Raw genomic sequence first — 25145 nt, forward strand, 5'->3', positions numbered from 1 at the left:
ACAGGTTCATTGACGAGACAGGTCACAGAGGCAGACTCATGAAAAGAAAAAGTGAAAAATATTTTAACCAGGGAGCTCTGAAATGATGATTAAGTCAAGCAGCAAATACACATGCTCAAAGCATTGAAGGATCGAGAGAGTTAACAATATAGGTTTACTTAGAGCACTCATCGAACTTATTGCACGCATTGTAATCTGTTCGATAATTGATGAATAAAAACCGAGCATTTGGTGTATCTTTGTATTCTCCCATTGGCTTCATTAGAACAGTTCCAACCAACCATGAGCCCTTGTGACTAGCACATGCAGTGCAATGATACTCATATCGATCTCATCTTAACCTGATACTAACTTACCTCTACCGTATCGATACGCTACCGATCAGATTGAGTGCAACCGGTGAACATGACAGATCAATCATATGTATCGACATGTTTTGTTGACATCTTAATACATTGATGCAGAAGAAGTCTTTATTAAGTCTTCATGATTTGCAAACCTCAAACATTCGTCTTGATTGTGTTTCTGTCACTGGGCTCACCAGAAGGATGTAAATTAAATCGTCCACGTAGATGATGTACATAGTAACCAAAGGTTGAGTGTTGTAAGGTCCAATAGCCGTGCTGATGCTTCCCCATCAAGAAACCGGGTTGGCAGATGCTCAGAATAACTGATTGTCCACAGCTTGATCTCCTGAGATCATTGCTGTGGCATGCCTTAAATAATTATCCTTGTGATTACGATATCCATAGGCTACGGTACATCACGGTTCAATTCACGCCATGGAAGCAAAAATGTGACCATGACTCAGTGTGTGCACCAGCATGACAGAAGCCGGACACGATTACAAAGCACGATGGCTTCAGCGAGCATGCGAGTGCAATTCAGTGATTGATCCGTCTCTGCCGTTGTTCCACCCCTAAGCTGTTATTCTATTAATTAACTAGACAATCATATTGAACATATAATTGAGTACAATTACAGTAGAACATCTATGGAATGAGTGCCTTAGTCGACGCTACACGCAATTTGAAACCGCGCAAAAAGTGACTCCGACTTGATTTTTTTTCGGTAACATATCAATGTTCAGACCATCATTCACATTTTTCACCCACACAAATAATCATGTTATTGATACTATCAAAGTTAATGTTTTAATCATTCTGTGTATCTTGTAAAATGGTATCATTGCGTGACCTTTGTTTTCCCCCCATTGCCGAGTTACATGACTAAATATCGACCAAAACAGTCTTCGTAGTAATTTGTTGGTCATCGTGGGATAAGTGTGATTTTTTTTTGTTTTTTTGAAGGGAGGAGACTGCCGCATTTATTTCCATTCCTCATGTCATTATCCGCTGCTGAACTAGTTAGTTAATGACAGTCTGTGTTGTCTACCGAATACGCGAGGGCAGCTGCCCAGTCTAGCCTTGAACAAAACCTATCTATTCCAGTCTGTTTGATCTATATTTGAAAGCTGCTGCCTTATTTATAATATGCTTGTCATTAAAGTTGCAACACATTTTAAAAGTTAGTTTCAAAATTTAGTACTTTCATCAACTTAAAAGTTTCCCTTGAAAGATAAAACAGAGACGTAATACCCCCGTTGATATTGATCAGTATACATGTACATTGTATTTAAGTTCACCATATGGCAGTATCTTTTCTTGAATTTATTCAGTAGACTTGTAATTCGCAACTTGTAGTAAATATGGCTGTAGATTGGAATGAGGAGGGGTCGCCCTTTATTCGTGTTCATATATGGAATTCTGTCCTACCAAATTCCCTCAGCTAGGAAAGACTGGTGTAAGTCACCCTTCTTCCCAAACACCATAAAAAAGCGAAATGCTCAACACGACTCCACTACCACGAGGCAGTCGTTGGACATATTCAAGACGGCTGTGGTACCTCAAGCAGCTTAAAGTTAAGTCTGGAACATAGGACAGTGTAATTAATCTGCGCAATTGGATAAAGGTTTTAAAATCCTTTCGGCACCATCAGTATGACATGTATTTTAAACGAGTTAAGAAGTCCAAGTGCTTCAACTGCGTTTTCATTGGACCAGTTGTGACTATCATAAATTGATTGTAACAACTTAGAAGAACAAGGACTGTGGAACGTCTTCGAAGGAAATAGAATCTCCTGTAACTCTGACACTGAAACCTTCTCAAGCAGTAGGGTAATACTTTAGTGATATCTGTTTTGTTTTTGTACCAAAATAATGGAAAGAACAGGACAGGTTTTTCGGCCAATTACGTCACGTCCGCCATTCCGGAAATCATCCTGCAGTCAATCATCACGCTGGCTTTGATTCACCGGAAATTAGATTCAGTGTTTCTTGCAGAAACCCGTGAATTTCCGTCCTATTGGCTACAGCGTTTTGCTTTATTGCACCAGCATATCCTTTAATACGCGATGCGTTCGCGAGTCGCTGCTTGACCGCTGGTCAATATCCCCTTCAAGGAATTGAGAAAACAAGATGAGCTTTGAGAGTAAACATGCTGGGGGAGGGGAGTGCTTGCGATGGTGCCCAGGTCTCGTGAGAAGGAGATTCAGTTCTCGTGTACCTTCATTTGGTAACAAATGCTAATCCTGTTATGCCTGTTGGTACATCGGCGAGAACTCCACAGTCTATTAGTAGTCCGAAAAAAATGAAGGAAATCACCAGACTAATATCATTAGTCTGATCATTGCTCAATGCGTGGGTGGCGGCCTGTTTATCATTATGTTTTATGACACCATGAAAAAGAAGTCCCCTATTACGAAGATTATATCTATCAGAACTTATTTCATGATGATTTAGAGCACGTAATACCTCCACCAACTTCGGTTTATGTACTTGTGTAAGCGAAAAATTGAGATTTACATGAATCTCAAAACGATGCGCTGATTATCTGAGGTATAGCCTGGTAAAAACCATTATTGTTTCATCTCGTTATTGCATCCGCAATTTTTCATTGTGATGTTCCTGTACCGATAAGAGACAGTGTCATAGATGTATAGACTTGCGCAATTATTTAGATATTTTTATTCATGCCCTGTGGTGAGGAAGGGTGACAGAGTTTATGAGTATTGACAAGGAATCACACGCCACGACCAAATGATGCAAATCAGTCGATACGGTGAACTCTAGTAGGAGACTGAGATTGGGTATTTTCACACCTAAATGCCATAGAGAATGTCATGCGATATATACATTGATTTACTTTTCTGATTCACCTTGCTGCCCACACGTAGCAGAAATACTGTAGATATTGCAATAAGAGGCCGCCGCGCAACAATAGATAATGCTTAGATTTTTATTTGTATATGGCCTGGGAGAAATCTATTCAAGTTGTTGGTAAGTACTCTCGCCTGTTTTTGAGTCTGTATCCATCACTGTAGAAGGAACTTTTGATCTCGATCCGCGAACAAATATATCAAGTTACCTCTTATACGCGAGTACAGTAAATGGATGATAATTGTTTTGCCTATTGACAGACCAATGAATTCCTAGGATGTCCTTTACTCCGCAAAGGATTGTGATGACACCCTCACCAGCCTGACATACATCATCTATGTAAACCGCCACAGCTGTCATAAAATCCTCTCCACATGATTCCACCGCGGGTGAGTCGTATCTCATACCCGAAGGCGGTGTCTCAGATGGAATCTCGCCATAACCAAGACGAGAAAATTACGTAATTATCGTACTCGCGTATCAGAGTTAAACTGCCTCATCTCGTCGAAGGCATCACTCTCACTGCGGTGGTGACAGAAAAATGCAATATCTCCGCCCTGTCAAGAGAGGTAACTCTCATACCCAAAGGCTTGCATCAAATGAAATATCCCAGCAGTGGACAAAAGTTCCTGCTACAGCGATGGATACAGACTCAAAACATAGGCTTGGAATCTACGCCTTCACTCTTATAATACGGTTTTCGGCCGACACAAATGTGCATCCCGGAGGTTTTTCAGCGAATTGCAAGCCTTTACCTAGAGATCGTTCAGCATCTCAAATGCCCTTATGTTTTCCTTTTCATTTTACCGAGAAACCTCCAGAGCTACGTAGTGCATATTTGTATTGAAAAAGAGTGTAGGTTCAGTGTGGGTCGAAGATTTGACAAACTCCTTCAAAATTATTCTAAAAAACCAGAATATTACATCTCTGCTGAGCCTGAATGACCGCGACGTCACGCGCCTCAGCAGCCAATCGGAATCTCCCGTTGCTAAGGAGTACACAATCTAGTATCGATCATTGATGGTACGCCTTCACTCGAGCAAGATCGAGCCCAGGTACTCCATGTCAACGGATAGCTGCATTCGCCCAGATTACATGGTCTAATCAAAAAGTATCAGCACTTCATCTCTGGATTCTTAACAAAATTAGACTGGGATGAAAACAGTTTGCTTCTCAGGTTATTTCCTCAGAGTTTGTTGAAGCAATTTAATTTGGATTATTCGCGGCGAGAAAAACTTAAATTAACTTGGAAAATATCTAGCTGGATAAGCATTGAACTACGTGATAACTTCAGAATACTCTTTTGGATTAAATCAATAGGAAGCTGTCAAGTCGATGAGATTTCCCAGAACTTCTAATTTAAAAGGTACGTTAATTTTTTGCTTCACCAGATTTCGATTCGGATTGGGGTCTAACAATCTCAAGACTGCTTTGTGGAAATGAAAAGTTTGACATGAGTCGGTCGTTTGTCAAAGTCAGTCGTATTAGGTTATTTTGGCTACAAGACGTCGGGGATTTTTTCAGGCAATCTAGATCTGGATTAAGGTCTTTCTCCTGTTTGTAGATGAATATTGTAATTGGGAACCTCAAAACAAGAGTTGGCTTAATGGTCTTTGAATGTACTTTAACCTTTGATAAAGGTTGTAATATCATGAAATGATAACTTCTGTCATTGGCAAAAACTATCGTAATGCAAGTTTTCAGAATGATTCTGCTTGACAGTGTTGCATCAATGAATTTCCACAGGACTTGATGAAACGACAGACCTTCGTTGTTCGTTGTTGGTGGTACGAAATCTGCCTTCTTACATTCAGTAATGGCATGCAGAGGAAAATTCAGCACCTCGATCTCACCTCTGAGGTCCAGTATCTCGCTTTTAAGTATATTCCTCTGTTATACATGTTGACTAAGCGTTGGCTTCTTTCATGTGCTTTGCTTCCTCATCAACACATCGCAAAAACGTTGTCTAACGAACCGGTTAAAAAATGAGCACGCGCGCTCTCAACTCAGTATTTTAGAATGGAAAGCAGCACCGTCTATTGTATTCTCTATTGATTCGCTTTCATTCCTGTTGCGCTAAGCAAAAATGACATAAGGTCAATGAGTGATTGATAATTGATCAAGACAGCGATCAGGAAATCTCGGATTCCTTTAGTTGTCAGATCGATCTTCACACCTAGGCTCATTAAAAAGTCTCACGATTAGCGAAATTTGCACCAGGAACTAAGTACGAAAGGTTCGATTATGTGACAATCATTTTCCTCTCATCTCGTTTCATAACCCAACTTGCCAAGTTCTGAGGATAAACGAAAGCTTTTGTCAACTTTATTTGTGGTAGCGTGGCCGTAGACGGCCCCTCTGCCTATCGCTTTCATTTCGCTTCAATAACTTCTTGCACATCAAAGCAACCACTATTACTTACGTGCAGGCTCGTGGATATTACATTATGGTTTGTCGTTCCCAGAGGAAAGAAAGCTGGAGAAATGTCATTGTTTACAACTGAAGTTATACCGACTTTGTTTACCTTTTTGCTGGAATAGACAGACAGTGATTTGGCAACTGTCTGAGATTCTGTCTACCTGTAACTTACTGTAATGAGTGTTCAATGTACTGGCAAAACCTTTAAAAACTTATGACAGGGCTGTATTTGATTCACATACCGGAGTGCCTGTTATACTTGTCTATTGCCTCGAAAAACAGAAGCATGTTTTTATGCCAAGGCATTGCCAGCTGCTTTTGTTGCTCCAAAGCAATTCTTCAGTGTAACTGGAGATGGACGTACAGTATTACGAAGGTGCACTGAAGGCGAGGAAACTTTTACTTTCTCTTGGTCATAATGTGAGGTGTCTTATGTTATCATTTTGGCAATTTCTTTGTCATCAAATATCACACACCTATTGTTTTACCACATGCAGTGTCCCATCTTAAAGAATTAAGACGTATTTTTTCCATCGAGACGTATCCTTCTAAGAGAACTTCAGTTTCAGCCATTTCTGCTCATTCTAACCTGTCACAATCCCCGATATAAAGTGTCACATGTTGGTGTACATTCTGTTTGTCGTTATCTATCTATCATGCGATCACAATATCACTTACCTTCAACTTGCCAGTGGTCGCAATATCAAACATTCTGTCATAATGGTTATTGTCAACGAAGCGCCTGATGCGGTACGGTTATTGATGACCCCAGCACGTTTAAGACTGATAACTTCCTTTGATCCGATAAGATAGGGGAAATATATATGTATATAGGGAACAGCAACATCTGTATGACAAAGTATTGAATGATTAAAGTGTAGATTGTTGGGTAGAAGGACATGTGCTATCAGGATAAATATTTCATTGAAGCCATTCTGCGCAATGTTACCTGTACTCAAAGGTATCGTATTGGATCAGTTATAAATACTGATACCGTCTACCGCATCATCCTATCACTTTCTTCTATGGTTCCAAAGAAAAAAACCCAGGTCATTGGACATGTCAAGTAGTTGTAATGCTCATGGTCGTCGAAGAGACCACGACGATACGGTCATTGATGTGCCTAGCATGTCTATTAAGACTGATTTATACTTACTGGGTTACCTCAAATTCAATACGTAGCCTCGGCAGTCTCGAGTCACAACATTGAGTAGGTACACATGTGTCGTTTGTTAACAAGATGTGTTTGATCAAGACGATTATCACGTGCACATCATTTTTCTGTGTGACGTGATCTACGAAATGGGACCGCTGAGATAAGTTCACTCTTCAAGAAACCATACCTCTAAGCAAAGGTTCATTGAAGATTCTCGCACGTTTAAGACTGATTACTTTCATTGATCCACGAGGGGAATGTCATCACCGAGATACCTGGGACTCGGGATCAGATCACAACATTGAATAGTTTTATCGTGAAATTACTGCGTTATGTCTACTACCAAGACCGACCGCTTGATCATGACCCTCACATGTTTAATATAAAGACGGATTAATCCCGATGGTCATTAGAGAGACCATCCCTGATCCAAGGAGAAGCCTCTGGGTCAATTCAAATATGACTCTGGCTAATATAACAGCCTCCTCAGCCATGCCGTCACAACATTAAACAGTCGTCCTTGAGTATGAAGAAAGATTCCATCAGCAGATCAATGCTATTATTCTATTTGAAGCCATTCTACACTTAATTATCTTCTCTACTCTTTACGTACAACAAGGTATCAGGAATTGCCATTGTGACTGACATTGTCCTCGGATTCCACCAGGTTGAATTCTTGTGCCCTTTAAGAAATAAGACCACGTCTCAAGCGTCTGAGGTTGAGTCTTTGTGTGTAGAGGAATTAGGATGGTGAACATCTTCATGGCTTCTTTTGTGGGTGGCATCCCTACCCCGATATATTGTGGTCACTTGTATTGATCTTATAAGGACTGGTATTGGATAAATGAGTCGGGCGAGTATTGTTGTTTAAAGAAAGACCAGGTATTGCCATTATTCTTCGTTGCAGTCGATTCTGCATTCTTGGATCTTCTGAAGGTTGTATATCTCGATATATGTAAGTATCTTTCATTACACTTACACGTTGACTGATGAGATAGATACGAAAACGCTGGACAAACATTCAAATCTAGCAGTCGTTATCGTGATTGGAATGTTTGTTTAACTGTGCTGTAAGTAAACGTTGATTGCCAGTGTGGGGAAAAGAAGTCTGTCCGACTGAGGATGGAATGCTTTGGCTCTTTTGATCTTCGGCTGTCAAGTCGAATGTCTCAGCACGATATAATACATGGTACAAAATTAGATCTAATTATCCCGCGTACAATGTATACTATACTACTTTCCTGTTAGAAATCGATTGCTGGTAACATCAAAATCGAAAAGAACTCTACGTAGGTACATTTCTCTAGTATTTGGACCCATTAGCTGATCGGCACGTAATAAACCATCTCGTACATGGACAGTTAATTAGCCTAGCCGTTAAAAGTTGCGGCCATTGTGAGATACCGTCCTGTAATGTCACCGCCATTTAGTTCAAGAGTCTCAAACATGTTCCGTGCTGATTGGTTCCATCGATTGAGCATCATTTGGTTGTTCACGGAGTCATTTCCTGGTCGACTAGCTGCTACGAACGCACGCGTAGATGCGGTGACATCCGCAGGTCTTTGGGTCTAATTGGCCCAATTATCAAGTGGATTGCATCCACGAAGTCGCTTTAGTGCAGGACACTTACTGTAAGGTCAAATTGACATCGGGTATGGAGACTGGTTCGACGCCGAACAAGGCGTAGGGCGTTCATTCACTTCATACCGCATTTTTGGGAATGTTGTCGGTTAAATTTATTGTTTTCTACTTTTTTTTCATTTCAGGTAATATGTCTTCTACCTTACTGTTTTCCGAGCCAAGGTAAAGGCAAGTTAGAGTTAGAAGATACCTGCTGTCTGAGCCGTATCACTGAAACACTAAGACGATATTTTAGATTGTCCATAAAAAAATTACGGTGAAACTTTTTCACCGCGGTGAACCACTATTATACAAACAAATATCGATTTTCAGGGATATATCATAATACCCCGTTACCTGTTTACTCAATCGACAAAACCAGTCTAAAATAGCTCGGTGAAAATGTCAGGTCAATCAATTATAATAACGGTCCGGGATCACCCAAATACAAAACAGGGACAAAGTATCCGCACCTGCCGCCAACATAGTATTGAAATGTCATTGACGTCGTTTGTACCCCTCAGGACCAATTTACTTTTCATCATAATTTGTTGAATCGTTGACCCCAAACAAAATTATATGAAGAGATGATATGATGAATATTCCCACGCGAAAAAATGTTGACCTTTCAGCGAAAATGGCGCGCTTCCTACCGCCCACGGAATGATTGGTCCTATACCCCCTCACAACAAATCTCGCCTTCCCCACTGAGGGATAATTTGATGAGGGCAGACACACTCATTCTGCCGCCTGTCATCGCCCAAGAACCTATTACACACCTACACGATCACTCGGTTATCAGATATCGATAGTAACTGATCAATAGTCGGATATATCTGTTCAGGGTCAACCTAGCTGTTAGTCTGTTGACGCTGGTTACCCGCGGCAGCAGTTTGTTCCTTCGGCTATGATCTCAACTGTTCAGACTCCTGACGTTGGACCAAATGTTGGTAACAGTTTGCTGCTTGGGGTACTATATTGACTCTCTATTACATTGCCGACGTGGAGTTATCAAACTGCAGTAGTCTGCTGTTATGAGAGTTATCAACTGTCTATCAGACTCTTTCGCACACCATTTGGCCATGGGCCATCTAGACCGTTAGGAAGGCGGATGGTGTTTTATGGCATTATCGTAACGCAATAACACCACGACAGTGAATCATTTCCAAAGATGTCGACGCTTCAAGACGTTAATGGGGGAGTGACTTTCATTTGACCCTTCATCCATCCTTAAGCTCATTTAGCCGACGGGTATCTTGCTATTTGGTGTACATTTCGCTACGACTAACATTGTGCAAGTGACAGTAGCAATGTTGTTTTTGATGTGGCTTAAGGTCTTGATACCGAACTAAGGTAAGGCAGGTCATCCTCATTCGACACAATCAGTCCGCTTCCCTTAGTGCAGAGGACAGGAGCGAGGAGGGGGTTGTTTGGACGTTGTTCTGAAATTTTGGTTCTGGGTTTTGACCACAGAAATTCCTTCAAGTTTCAGGAAATTCACCCTTCTAGTTTTTGATTCCATCACAATCCAAGGGATTGTCTCTTACGTACTCAGACCCTCTGTCATAATTGCTCTCCACCGTTCTTATCTAAGCTAGTAGTACATCAACTTGTGCTCCATGAAATAACTTGGATGGTTGGTGTATCATAATGTACCAAAACTGGCTGATCACCAAAAGTCAATCCACCTCATCAGATCCTTACCCGTAATGGCTCTAATTTGTATTCTTGGACACGTCCTATGATTAGCCTAACAAGCATTACACCTTGGTATATTAAGTATAGTTGCCATTAGGAAGAGATAGAGTGCAGTCTACGAGCACATCATCAGTGAATCCCCAGGGAAAGTGATGAGATGTTTCCTCAGGAAGGGTGTCCTCTCAACCATAGTCCTCGGGATGCATTAGGAAGCTTCCTGGGTCTCCGTATTTGTAATATGTTTCCATATTATGTGACGAATCAAAGGAAATATCGCGCTAATGAGCGGCAGACCTCTCATATATCATGTAGGAATCGGGCGGAATAGTAACAGTAGTAGTGCAGTACATCGCTACACATCACACTGACATGATTGTTTTTTCTTGTCAACCTATAATGGAACTAAAAAATACATTAACCTGGCCAAGAAGGGGTGTTTCAGGTTTAACATCGTTCAATAATAAAATGCAGCAACCGCGTGATTTGCTGCTCCTGTGATTACGGTGTGCATAGACATCCATAAACGCTAGATTCATCCTCGAGGTGCTCGATCACAGTACTTCGTCGGCCCAACTTTTCATATCGCTTGCTCAAGTAGCTTTACCGATTTTCAGATTAGCTTGCTACGACGAGGGTTACTGCCTGATCCAATGTGGTTGTTTTTACCTGTCACGCTATAACATTAGCTAGACTTGTCCTTCCTGACGAAAATTAGCTGTCTCTGGTACTGCTTCACCCTGCCAGTAGCATGATGAAAGGGTGTCATCCAGGCTGATGTCTTCACAAGATGTGCAATGTCTCAGCCATCCGATCCATCAGTGCAATGCTAGTAAAGATGAGATGATGTAAAGTATGGATATTGGCCCACGCAGGATATTTCCTGAAGGTTTTTGTTCCTTTTTCATTTAATATCGAATCTCTTGAGCCACGCTCGTGTAGCGTCTCTGGTCTTTGACTAGCGGTCCGGAGCACCTTATTTGGTCCCCACTGTCGGCGTGAGACTCCAGTTGTGCGTAGCCTTAGTGTATAGTATTGTGGAACATAATCTTATATTACGTGCACTGAAAGTCGTTTCTGTTTCAAGGTGGCTACGAAGTTGCTAAACCACCCTCTGCACCTTGGCTGCGGTATTATGCACTCGCACGGAAATCAACAGTACAAAACGGTGGCAGGGATGGTCGCGTATCGAATATGAATTTTGCTTGAAGCTTCTCATTTGGACGGCAAATCAGATGCCCAACTTATGTTAAATAAGGTCGTCGTTCTCAGGCACACCTACGACGAATATAGGAAGAGCTCATGGCCCAGAGCTGTAGGATCAAACAAAGGTTACTTAGCCGGTATTTTTAGCTCAGCTGACAAAGTCAGCGGAGCTAGTAGAATAGCTGTTCAAATGGTGTCCGTCCTGCAATCCATCCATCTAGGGACCCATCTGTGGACAAAATTGGACATTTCTGATTGGGAAGGCCTAGCCACTTCGTTGACGGTGCTAAATTAGGAGTTGCCCAAGGTGAACTCAAAAAACGAAAAATCAGCGCGATCCGACCTGTATTAAGAGAATGAGGTCATTTCGCGTGTAGATTTCTTTCCCTTTTTACCTCGGTCCACAGAGCAAATATTGTTTTCAAATGTGGCTGAATATTTTTTAATATTTTTTCATTTTTTACTTTTAATGGAATTAATATGGTTTTCACCGCCAGTTGGCGCTGCAGGCACATTGACTGAATTTTGGCGATTTCAAATTTGGCGGTGGCTCAACTTTTTGCAAGCAGTGCCGCTGATTGGCCGATCGATAGAAGAGATGCCACCATTTAAAAATGGCGGTAGTCGCTGCTTCAATGAAGATGAGTGAACTTTCTCATGTTCAATCGGTTGATACTCTTTTAATCAACATGACCATGTACCTGAAATTTGTTTAGGTACTGAAAAGAGTCTATATAATTCAGATTTATCGATAGTTTTTTATAATATTGCGGAAATTTTGTGCACAAATTAGCGAAAGTTGGTGCTCGTCTCATGTCATTTTAGAGCGAGAAATTTGTTTCCGTCGATCTCTACCACTGAAAAATCGCTTGCATAGCTTCGAATTTTTGTGAAAATAAGTATCTGAACTTGGTTTCAAATAGTCTAGAGAGTTACCTTTGTGGTGATACATATGGTATGTGATAAATATTTGTGGAATTTGTGAAATTCGGTTTTCAAACGTGCCGATGATGCAAGCGATCTCGCGTGAACTTTGCAAGTCCTGATATGTCGACCGGGTGTCAAAAATCACTCGCCTAAATTCAATTCAAAGATCAAAAATAATATCGAACTTAGTTTCAAATAGCCTACGCAATTATCATTTCGGTGATATATAATGCATGCATGTAATAATTGATTAATCTGCCTAAAACGCGCTATTAAAACGGCGAAAGATCGTGATAAACACTCTGGTGGCGGTCGCACTAAATAACGACCGGTAGGGCCCGGCGTCTGGCGGAGAAAAAAAGGTAGCGGCCGGAGGTTGAAACGGGATTTTTATGCACTTTTAACTGTATATATATGTTGTTTGGATGTATTTCTAACAGTTCTGTAACTTTGATGACCAAGCCTGCGCCCAAAGTTGGTGAAATTGATGCTTGTTTATGGACTGCGCTAGCGACCGGAGAATTCGCCGTCGGCCATTTTGGCTACGGTCCCTGAGATGTTGTGGTTGGCAATTTTGCAACAAATTTCGCCATTTAGGCTACGTTTGTTTACAATTATTTTGAAAGTCACATTATGACATCGTAGTATGAATTCCACTGCAGTTTCGTTACGCAGCAATGCTCATGTTTTTGGTTTGCAATCCTGTACTGTCTGTACACTGCGCTGTGCATGGCTGTACTGTAGCTGTAAAAAAGACAAAAACCATAGCCTAGCCCTATAGGACAGGCTTAGAGTATAACTCAACAAACAGGCCCTCATGATTCATTTGATGGACACCTTATTTGATAGTACCTCATCATTAAGTCCACTAGATCCTGTTCTGTCACATGTCGTAGACGATAGACAATTTTCAAAATGTAGTACACCACTCGCTCATCTTTAAGCCCAGCTCTCGGCTCACATCATGTGGGCACGGTTGGCTGTTGAGTGTTATGGTTCAGTCTGTGAGACTAATTTAAAGAGGTTACACTTTTATTTTGAATTGGAAAACAGCCCACAGGACTGACTTTTCACTGAGTAATAAGTGTGCCCTTCGAAGGTAAAGTCTCTTTCTGGATTTGCTTCCATAGATGCCTTGTTCAGGATATCATCTGACCGATGCCTGATCAAGCACAGACTGTATCCGGTGGTGTACATTTCCCCGTCTATGTCACCCTTTTTTATTCAGTCAGTGTTAATTTCTCTTCTCTTTTTTTACAGATTAACTGTTGTTGGTTATTACAAGAGGAGTCGTTGGCACATTTCAAGTCCAGGAAAGCACTTGCTGTTCCCACATTCAGAGTGAGGTGTGCTTACTCGTTTTACTGCTTTCCATTCCCGGAGAGCGTTATCAAATATCTGCTGCAAGGCAACAAATATCTGCCGCAAGGCGCTTCAAATATCTGCCGAAAGGCATCAAATATCTGCCACACCAATAAAGTTCATTTTGTTAACCAACTCTTTATCTTCTTTTCTTCACATACAAAAAAGACCGTCCCAAACATTTGGCTGCATCCACTTCATCAATGTCCAGACAACAGTCGGTTCATTTGACCATTGTAAAGCACCAGGCCCCACCTCACAAAATACACTGTAATAATTATGTACCTTGTGTCCATGTGCATGTTATTAGTTCCACCTACGCTGCATGAAGACAAGGACTCCACTCTTTGACGTCACCACACAACTCCTTGACGTCATCACACACCCCACTACTGCAACGGCAATAGAAATGACTTTACGTCATAATACCAGGGTGACGTCAACTCAGTACTTCAGCATGCACTGATATAGCAAGAAGGTCTTTCGCATCAGCACTTCTGCGTGCTAGACGTTATAGCTTCACGTTGCCTCATAATAACGTTACCGACACACACTTGGCCCTTGCCTTCACCTATCCATTTCAGCTGAGCGCCAGGCCCTTGGGCCTTTTGTTAGTGCGTTCAGCATCTCATATCCGTCATTTTGCCTTCAGCCAACCTATTACCTGGCCGACAATTTGGCTACGTGTAGACGTTAGTCACATCCACCCGCCTTCCTGTTCCGCCTACGCATGGTACACAACCGTCTTCTTGGACTAACTCGTATGCTTTTGATGATAACCATCTTGATAATTGATATGCACAAATCGTCGATTTAGTTAGGCCCATGTCATTGTCATCATCATTATCATCATCATCATCAACAAAATTAAGAGATAACACAAACAACCGCGAACAAGATCATCTGACAAGGTTTCAACAGAACCGGAAAGTTTATGAAAGAACACTTCTATAACTATCTATCGAGTGTTATAAAGTTTTAAGCTGTCTTAATTCTCTCCATCATCCAGGTTCAGCGATGGTATTATAAAACTAGGTATAACATGTTTGATCGTTAGCAACATTCTAAGTGCACATTGCCATAATGTAAATAATATAATTCCGGTCATGTTTGGGTGAGGTTTGACAGCATTAATAACTGTGATGTATAGACATTGCTTGCAGTGAAAGGTAAGTAACAGCAAATGCCTCTACCTGTTTATCAACAACGTTGGCTAAATGTACGCTTCACGATTTCTTACCAATGAGATCATATTCACAAAACGTTCCACCGGTATCAATCAATCATTACTGTTGACTAAACCACTGTACATTTCTAGGTGACTTGGTCGTGAAATGTAGTAGGCTGTAACATTTCTAGAACGCTCTTGATATGCAAAAACTTTTTCTGTAAACATTCGATGGGTTAGTGCATTTAAGTTACCTTCGTTTACACCAAGCCTTTGGTACGGGAAGGCTTTGAAATCGTCTGGGTTTGGTTACAATTCTTCATGTTCTTCAAGATATCAATCAGCTCTGCATGCTCATAGAAACGTATGCATTAAATGTTTCGAAATGGTACAACCACAGATATGAAGCCTTTCCAAATCGAAATTTGAAGTTGAATTTGAAATCGACTGTTTTGTCAGTGACCAGAATGTCTCTGATATCCACCTGATGCACGAGGATTAGTGTGTACCACTTGGGATTCAGTAAGTACATTGTATTCTTGATTAATCCTCCATTTGGCGAATCAAACATCAAATTGACTTAGAAGCAACACTTAGGATACTTCCAAATCAAATTAACTACTTTATGATTAGATTAGAGCCAGCTCATGCTATTGTGTCTTGGGAGTAATCTGCGATCCATGCCTCAGAAACCGGAACTAGATATTCAACAGGGGCATGAGATTGCCTAGCTTGGATATTCCTTGATAATGGCGTTCCCCTCTTTTCTGAACTTACTGATAATTAACGAGACAGGCAAGATCAATTCCTACGCTAGCTAGGGTTCTCTACCAACGACTTGTTAGAAACAACACCATAACATTTTGGGAGTTCTTAATCTCCTACAAACGATGTCAGATTGGTCCAGATTTGGCCTTGTTATATCTTTTATTGTATCATACTGACGCCATTATTGATTCTCCTGTCCCTGATGCTGAGGAAGCCTGACACATTCAGACTCCAATACGCAATAATCGATCACATTAAGGTGCTTGTGTGGTGATTTCGGTCCGATACGGTTAGTATGTAGAATCAAACCAATTTACAATATTCCGATTATCCGACATTGTCAACCATTGATAGAAAGGTTAGGTTTTATCCTCTTGCTTGTACTTTGCCACCTCTGGATTCGCTACACGTGGCGAGTGTACCAATCATCTTGATGATAAAACGTCCATGGAAACGAATGAAAGTTAACCTGTTGAGAATGTATACATCATGTAGATATAGTTTGAAATCATTCCTCCACCCCAGTCTTTTGAACCACCGGTTTCAATAAAACGTGTTCAACATGTTGAATTCTGAGCCCCTCGCTTACCTTTCCAAAGTTTGATTCAGATGCCTTATAATGAGCGTCTGCGGAATGAACTTGGGAAGGAGTAGGCAAACACTTGAGTACACTTATTAAGGGTTCTTGTTATTCTAAAAGCCGATACCAGTCCAATAGCTGCCGATGGGCAACCGCGGCTTGCTCTCACCATCGATTCCATCTTCGATATTGTCAAACTTCCGTGTAGTTGGCGCGCGACGAGAAACTCCGAGATGCCTTGAGCGGTTTACAAGAGTTTACAACATAAGGTTCGCAGATCACAAAATCTATAGTTGCCTGAAGGCAGATTGAGCTCTGGTTGGTGTTATTTGTTGCTTATGGTATCTGACAGTAAAATGACTATTCCACTTGTCTAGACATCTGTCGGAGCAGTAACCAATAGTTCTCTTTCCCCTTGCCGTATCCCCGGTGCTGTCGCTCAGCCTCTCCTCCTACAAGTGATGTCTGAAATTGCAACCAGAACATAGGTACTGTCTCTCCTAATAACAGCGGTAACTGTACTTTCATTACAAGGTTTACTATTGTACCTTGCACTCAGAACCCAATTAAATATAATGCACCTCAACAGAATGATTTGAACCAATCATTATAATCGATGTTTTGCATAGGTATCCCTGACATGGTACTGCGGTCCGTTCCTGTGTGGACTCCACTCTGTATTACCCTGATTATCGTTTCTTTGAGGCGTGAATTTGGTGGAATCAGCCTTCTTTCACAGGTTTTGTTTGCTGATACCAACTTAGAGTTAAACATTAAACATAGAATGCCAAAACATCATGTCCACTACAGGAACCATATTTTCCTGTTGGTTATCACACAATATCAGAAATTGTTGACAGAACAATCCAGAAATGGTCGTGCTGAGAGGCTTTATCAGGTAATGCACTTAAACATACCTGATCATCGATGCTATGAGTAAAGCCCATCTTTTCTTTTTCCAGCATCGAAATCAAGCATGCTTGTACTTGGCCATGATTTGTGTTTTGTTTTCTTTATCATTGTCCTCGATTCACGAAGGACTGACTACGCCTCTTCCATCCCGTCATTAATGTACCTTTGCATCACCTTAAGACCTTAGAATAGGCTGGTGCGCCAATCAGTGAATGTCTGTCTATGAGGCCATAGTAGGTAATAGTAATCAATCTAAAATAGACAGCAGATGTATTGAGAAGCACATCCATACTGTTACCTTCATGAGATGAGGCGGTTTGTTTACTATGAGAAGAGTGATACCAATATTACTAAAAGAAGATAGGTCTTGTCTATCTTCTTTCCAGTACAAGTGAAGATTCACAACAGTTCCATCGTGGACTGTTGGGTGGACTCCTTTTTGTACTCGGAATACCTCTTGTACTACTCTAAAATGAATCCCGGTCAGTAAACGTGGAGTAAAGAGTACGCCAGAGGTCGAAACGAGGAACAGTGTTACAAAAAGAAAGTTAGTGTATTCGTTTCCCAAGAGAAAGAGAAAAAACCCCATTAATCTAACGTATGTACCCTTAGTCGGCCCAAGCATACAACCTGATGTACATTCTTCGTATATTAACGTTAGTTATGAGGTGATATAAAGTATCCATAGTCTGCATAATACTATACACTCGGGAGCAATCTGGCACCCTTCTTTGCACCTGTTTCGCGACATACGATTCCCTTAACTGCTACTACGATGTAGAGAAATACAACATGATAACCAATGGCCTTTTCCCAATGGCCATGTCCATTTTCCATAAGCCATGTATATTATCATTTTATTGAAAGGGTAAATTTCTCCGCGATAGCAGTGAACAATAGGATTAGTTGCAAACAATGGGTTCTGCTCCAGACAGACCCAGATACCATTTTTCAAATAATATCTTTCGATAACCTTGCCAAAGGTGAATGCTGTGCTTAACATCATTTGTGTAGAGAGAATGTTTACAGTATTATATGGTTTACATACAAATAGTGTTGCTCAAAGGAATGATATTTAATGTCAAGCAAGATGAACAAAGAGAATGTTGCGACTCAAATTGCAACCTGTTAGCCCTTGATATACTCATGTCTCATCAATATCAGAATGTCTAAAACGTTGGATTTTTTAACTTCTAGTTAAGGTTTATGCACAACGTGTTCCTCCAGAGATCCTTTGCTTGGCGAGGTGATCAATGAATGTAAAATGTTTGACTTACACACACAGATCTTAATTAAATAACTAACATATTTGACTTATATAATTGAATCCGCGAACGCGTTGGCAATGTACACTACTCGGTCCTTTGTCACTATTTATTGTGGGATTATGCCTCGCCCTCTAACTGCTGATAGTATCAAATAGTTTATGATAGTTTATTTCAAATAATAGTGGCTTATTTGTTTAATTTGTTTATCGCGTGAATGATAAAAGGAACGTGTAGGCCTCTGCTTCCAGCTAAAACAGAATCAGACAGAATACATTTAGGTGCATCGTCTCTATTCTGTTCGACAAAATCCTATGAAATCAGTTGGCTGATTTTAAATCGATCCCAGAGGATGTTTACTCTTAATGTATTTGTAGATAGAATGCAGTTGTTTTGTTTGTTTTGTTGGTGTGGGTTTTTTTTAGGGTGGTGGTGGTGTTCGAAATAAGGACGCTGAAGAGTGCACTGTAGCATTAATGTATTTTAGAAATAAGTATGAAATATGCACTACCAATGATTGTGTATAATGGTGGTGTATAATCATTACTAATAAAATTGAAATGGGGAAGAAAAACGTCTTGGGATGGATGATGACATGGGACTTTCAGTGGGATATGAATTGGAAAAGTGCTCCTGTTTGGTGCAATTTCTCAATGATCTAAACTCGATAGGTTCTACTCTCCCTCAATGGTTTGTATAATTGAACACTCTGGTTGAATAACGAACCCAGGTGCAAAATAAATGGACCCGCCAACGTGCTTTTGTAATGTACTGCGAAACATTGACATTCTGGGCAGGCTAACAACCCTTTGGGACACCTGATGATACAATAATGTGGCTAGCCTGGCCTAGTTAATCTGTTTTAAAGGAGGCAATGTTTATGATGTTTGCCAACAACGATAGGCTAGCTACAATCAACATCGCAGCTTCGACTTTCCGTTTGACCTTCGTGGTATCAAAAGACACGGGATGCTTAAAGAGCTTGTCTACTGCAGGAAAGGCTTAGGAAATTTCGTCACACGTTGCATTGACAGGTTGTGTCTGAAACCAGCATTAAGTCTGAAATCAGCATTAAGGCAAAAAGCTAGACTACGGAATAACTCCAAGATTGAGGCAGTGTATATCTTACACTTAATTTGAGAAAACGTGCCATGGTATGGCATTTTTCCAAATCTGTGTACGGACTAGAGTTTCTTTCTTATGAATCTATCTTGGAGCAGACAGGTTCCTTTCACTTCACCTGTATTCATTCTCTGACCTCTTCAACCAAGAACATTGAGCTGCTAAGTTCACTCACAAATCATCTTATCGATCCATGGCCACATTTAAAGAAAATCCCACTTGCCATGGTCATCAAACTCAATTTCCTAAACCAGTAACCTCAGGCCATCAGCTGTCATAGAAAGAGGAATAAAGTGTCATAACCAGATCTGATACGACCTCAAGATTTCTTTTACTTCCAAAGCTTTTATCAAATTATTCACGCTTTGCTTGACTGTTCTTATGTGACGGAGACACTGAGAAACGAGATTGCTTAGCAAACAAAGCATTCCTTCAGATGTTGTATAATTTTATGAATTTTTGAATGATTTGCTGAAGGCTTAGGTCTATATCCAAAAGTATTATTCTCATCTATATCGAAAAACGCGTCTTCGTAGTGAATGGCCTAATTCTAGAACAGCGACGATAATCTGTAATAGTAAAAAAAAGGTTATATCATCCGACTTAATCATTTAACCCCGGTCTATCGCGAAACCTTTCAGTAGAATGTAGATGAGCAGCTCAATCGGCGCCAACCTGAGCATTACTGACTGGTACCCGTTTATACCACTGGGTAGAGTATAAGGCACGTGAGGCAAATAGCCTGTCTCACGACGAAAATGGGGTTACCCTTTCTATCGATATCTGGTTTTCACTCCAAGCAATTATTTATTTTTTATCAAGTTTAAAATACCTTGTCATATTTGGAAGATTATGGTAGCTCTACACAAGCGTAATCCATCTTTGAGAATTGAGTAATAATGAAGAAGGAGTCACCACCTACTACTTGACTCTCCAAACTAATGTTAATTGAGCGATGATTAGGAGCTTAGAACGTTTAACCATGAAAATAGAATGACTTAACCAACCTTTAGTTCAAAAGAGGAGTGTTGATGCCGAGCAGAATAGATCTTGCGTCTATTTCTCACCACCTTGGAACTCGCTATCAGTTAACATGAACTCTTATTGTTATTTAGTCTTTGATGTATCTTATGCGCACCCACCTCCAACGTAGAAGTTTTGCTGGATATAGTTCTTTTTTCACAGGGACCTAGTCAAACTCAAAGATATTTTTAAGAAAGCTGCTTATATGTGTGGAAAACATCATCAGGATTACCCTGGTTGCACCTCTTCAGAAGGAAGCTCGAGTAGGGAAACTTGATATATTTATATGCAGTTGATCTGCACTTCTGTGAAATATACAAAGAAAACGTTATAGGCAGCGATTACATCACTTGCAATGATGGTCAGCTCTGCCTTAGGGACATGTCTGCTTTGAGGGAATTATTCGCATAATACCATGTGGTTTTTTCAACCTTTGTACATCAGAGGCGATTTGTCTTTGTGATGCCAAGTGGGCAGTAGCCTACATAATAAAACAACAAATCTTTAGGAGCGTGGCTAGTGTTTTTATCTGTTGTGAATTCTCTCTCTGTTTGTAAGGTTCGGCATCACTAACTGGCTAGTAAACAGAACAAGTGTGTTGCAAAGAAAATGTTTCACCGCTTCTTACGAAACCATCATACATAACAGTTACCGATATTACATTCATGTATAAAGCAGCACATGCATGCACATACCAAGCTTGATTCTCGAAAATAAAAATTGCGAATGTAAAACATCTTTATAAGATTTTCGCGGTTTGAAAAAGTAAAGAAGCGCAACATTTCACAGTTTGCAGTAGATGAAGTAGATTAAGTCTTAATTAGCCTGAAAGAAAGTCGTGAGCCAAAATGAAGTTAATTTGCGAATCGTCAAACACACTCCTAGCAATCTTTGCTGTTATCAAAGCTTACATCATATGATGAGGGTAATTATAATTCAGCTGAACCAGCCGTAGGGGTCAATTGTTCTCCCGTTGTTGTGCGTTGTTTTGAAGGAACATACAACATTCAGGGGAAACTTTCATATTTTGTAATGTATAAATAATACCTTAGAAAGCAACATTAATGCCATATTCTAAATATACATTTCGTGTGGTAGATATATTCAAATGTTCCAACTGAGGTCAAAGAACACATTTTACAAATAATTAGGAATCGCAAATCTAATTCTCATCAAAAAACTTAATCAAATCAACTGGTCAGTATTCTTTGGTATATAGGGACTAACACTGACACTTCACCGTATTCCTTTGCTATGGGCCACAATGACTTATACGTTGACATTGATAGCCGACACCTGGCAATAACAAGTATTAGATATAGAACAATGAAGATCTAGCTATCCATGTATGTTTGGATAAATGAAGAAGAAACAACCGGCTCCAAGTTAATGCACAAGGATTGTCCTTCCCAATGGAGAGTGTACGTTGTGACTCATCTCCCTGCATCTACCTACCCCCGGTTGCTGAAATGTGTTAATCCCTTTATCCTGTCAACCACTACCCTCCACATGATGGCTGCGATCCTTATTTCCCTCCTCATCCAAGCTCATCTGCTCATTGGAGAGGACACCTTCTCGTGATCAATGTACAAAGTAAGATTATCGCTTGAAGTTATATATCCAAGGAATGGAGATTTACATTTCTGTTTCAATAACAACTTACAACATCCAATACCGATAATGTTTTCAATTCAAGGGGCTTTCTTATTGATGTTTCGTGTTCCTGACCTTAAGTACATGATATGGTGTTATGGCTTCAAACCAGACCTCAGAAACCTAAAGCGTTGAATCCCCCAGGGCATTGGTAAGCTACTGGCGATGCGAGGTCAAATGAACTAAAAGTCATGTGTGGCTAAAGTCAATGATCATGTTACACGTTAATGATAAAAATGTTGTATCAAAGTGATCTTGATGCTTTTTATTCTTGACCGCGAAACCACTCAGTTCCAGGTTTTTTTATGCACAGAGCGGTTGCAGGTCCTTTCCTTATTCGTTAGTTGGTCAAGTGCTGAGTGTTTCAAATCTGTCCATTGGCATTAGCTAATCTTGTTATATCGTAACCCAAGGTATCTTTGGCATTTTGAGAATTCGAAAATCAACAAAGACATTGTCGAAAGTAGTTTGTCGTTGATTAAAATTTTATTTCACTCTAAACTTACGAGATTGTGACCTGAAAGTTGTTTGAAGATGAAGACAAGCATTGAGAGGTGGAAAGTGAAAAAACAAGATCAGAGTCGTTACACATGATGTGGATGAGTTAAATAGATATATGAAGGGGAAAAGGGTGTATTCTTTATTAAGCTTTTCCCGAGAAACATGGGCCCACAAACAGTATTACACATTACTGTTTGACATATTATCTAATGGGTTTACAAATAGAATTGTACAACCCTAACAATTTCGTTTGAAGCATCTTTTAGATTTTTGACGATGGTGTTTGTCAAAGTTTGTGAATCAAAGTAAGATATTTAGACTAGGATTTCATCCACAAATCGCACAGTCATCATCCTCAAAAGTATCCAGGCGAACTTTGACTGAAGTTAAGGTTGTATCAATTGAAGGTAAATGCCTCGGCTAGATGTTGTCGTGCTTCACCTAATCCATTGAGATGACGATACTCATCAACATGCAGTATCTTAATGAGGAATGTATAAGGTAGCCTAAAACATTTTTTTTTAAAACAGCCTATTGAAACTCCTTTGATACATCCATGTTACTGTATTCGAGGGAGGAGAAATCACGATCGTGACCTTAATTTGTTACATAGCAGCAGTTATAAGCGTATCGGAATCTGATGAATGTGTCCACAGCAAGGTGAGGGATTTCATTCTGTCTCTGATTCTGGGGCTCATCTGGCGGAAAAGACTGAAAGCCCTCCGGAAAAACCCATTCTGCACATGGCCTTATTATTATGGGAGTCGCAATGGGAGTTGACAATATCTCTAATTGGGGTGTAGTCATCTTCCGCCAAAGCACAACCACCTGTGACGCCTCCCAGATTAGTTCTTCAGGTATCTTCAGGTATAGGGTCCACATGTTGACGAGAATTGTTACAAGTCCGTTGCCTTATTCTGTAGCCTTGGCGAGATCGATTGTGTCTGGGAGCGTAACTAAACTTAAAGTTCTTTCGAATTACAATACAGATACAGAATCATCAATTTCAATATTTGCGTTAACTCTATCGTATCTCTTGTCCGACGGCGTTAATGTATATTCTGAATCAGTGACCCACATTTCCATCGATAATTCGGCACATGGTACCCTGGTAGCTAATTTTTTAGTGCACCTTTTCCTAAGCCGTCTCAGAAGGCGTACAGTGCAATAATGAGGCACTTGACCCAGTGAGTCGAGAAGCTAGACATCCGAGTCATAACCACGTGAACAACACACTCCTTAATGAGTCATTTTAATCGATATGATGGCTTTTTGGCAAAAAAAAAACAATCCGTCTGTGAGGCTGTCTATCTGATCATCTATCATGACTTGTCGTAATCATTAGGCTTATTTGACATTCTGAAGTAAATGCTGTGGTGGTACCTCAAACGATTTCAAAGTATCTCTCAAAAGCTTATGGGAAAACATCAAATAGTTTATTACAATGAATGTCAGGTATATTACCTTTGCATAGAACCATATTTAAACTGTGATAAAAGCTTTGAGGCTGTCAAAGTGCGTATGATATTTATTGGGACAATACGTAGCCGTTTATGGATTTTATTAGATTTGAGATATTGAGATAAAAGGGTTTCGATCAGTCATGGCGGCAACGATGACTGGCTTCTTTCTCATCCTAAATGCGTACTATTTAGAAATGTGAGTTATATAAACATATCACTGCTGCTTCCTGTACAAGAGAAGCAATGATATAAGTTGAGAACTCTATAGTAAGTTGGCTGAATTTTAAAATTGTCTGTTCTGAGCTGTTCATTCATGTTGGTTGAGTAAAATTGATACATTATTATCATGCTAACCAGCCTATTGCTGTAGACGTCTTTACGTTCATTGTCCACAAACACCAATCTCATCATACTATATTTTCCTGTTTGAATAATTATGCCGATTCGTATGTCATTGTGATGGAATGTTTTTGTAACTGGTGACTGGTTTTGATATTTCGCTGCTCAAAAAGCTCAAACGTCCTGTTGTGCAGCAATCTATCTATTGATCGAAACCTTGATCGATCTCCGTAATTGCAAACAAATCGTTCCCAGACGTTTTTATGAAGCAATGCGAATGATACAAATCGAGCCTCAGGGAAAAATCAGAATGCACCAGATTACACCTGCTGGAAGTCGACAGCCTTTTGAAATTTTGAATGGTGGTATTTCCATTGGTGGTATATAGATGGGAAGGCTCCTTGTCCTGGCCTCCGCTTGGTCGAATTAGTGTGTCACTAACTTGACGTAAGTTTAGAATTTCATGTGAGTTTAGAACCTATTGGCCAAGTGCCTGGGCATATCTCTAAAATTTGATCACCTACACAATATTAGTAGACCCCGCTGCATAAGATGATCAGTAAGAACATTTTGTCTCCGGGCTTATGATCCCGAAGAATATAAACCAACTATATCAGTGTGTATGTTCAATAATGAACGGAACCTCTAGTGATAGAGGTAATAATAACTCAACAAAGATCTTATCACATTATAAAAAACTAATAACAACGTCAGAGAGAAAAATTGCAATCAGATGCTTTACACACCAAC

General features: G+C 40.2%; 1 protein-coding gene across 3 annotated transcripts in view; it reads left to right on the forward strand.

Annotated features, from left to right (window-relative positions):
- The window catches only part of LOC135490733 (uncharacterized), a 146719-nt gene that overhangs the window by 60400 nt on the left and 61174 nt on the right, over positions 1-25145 (forward strand). Inside the window, exon 1 of one of the 3 annotated variants that reach the window (XM_064776147.1) lies at positions 4270-4583. The exons of the other annotated variants lie outside the window; for them this stretch is intronic. The gene's annotated coding sequence lies outside the window, so the exon portion shown is untranslated. Of the gene's footprint in view, positions 1-4269; positions 4584-25145 lie in introns of those variants that run through there. 3 annotated transcript variants of the gene reach the window in all.

Source organism: Lineus longissimus, chromosome 7, assembly GCF_910592395.1.
Source record: "Lineus longissimus chromosome 7, tnLinLong1.2, whole genome shotgun sequence".
NCBI classification, from domain to species: domain Eukaryota; kingdom Metazoa; phylum Nemertea; class Pilidiophora; order Heteronemertea; family Lineidae; genus Lineus; species Lineus longissimus.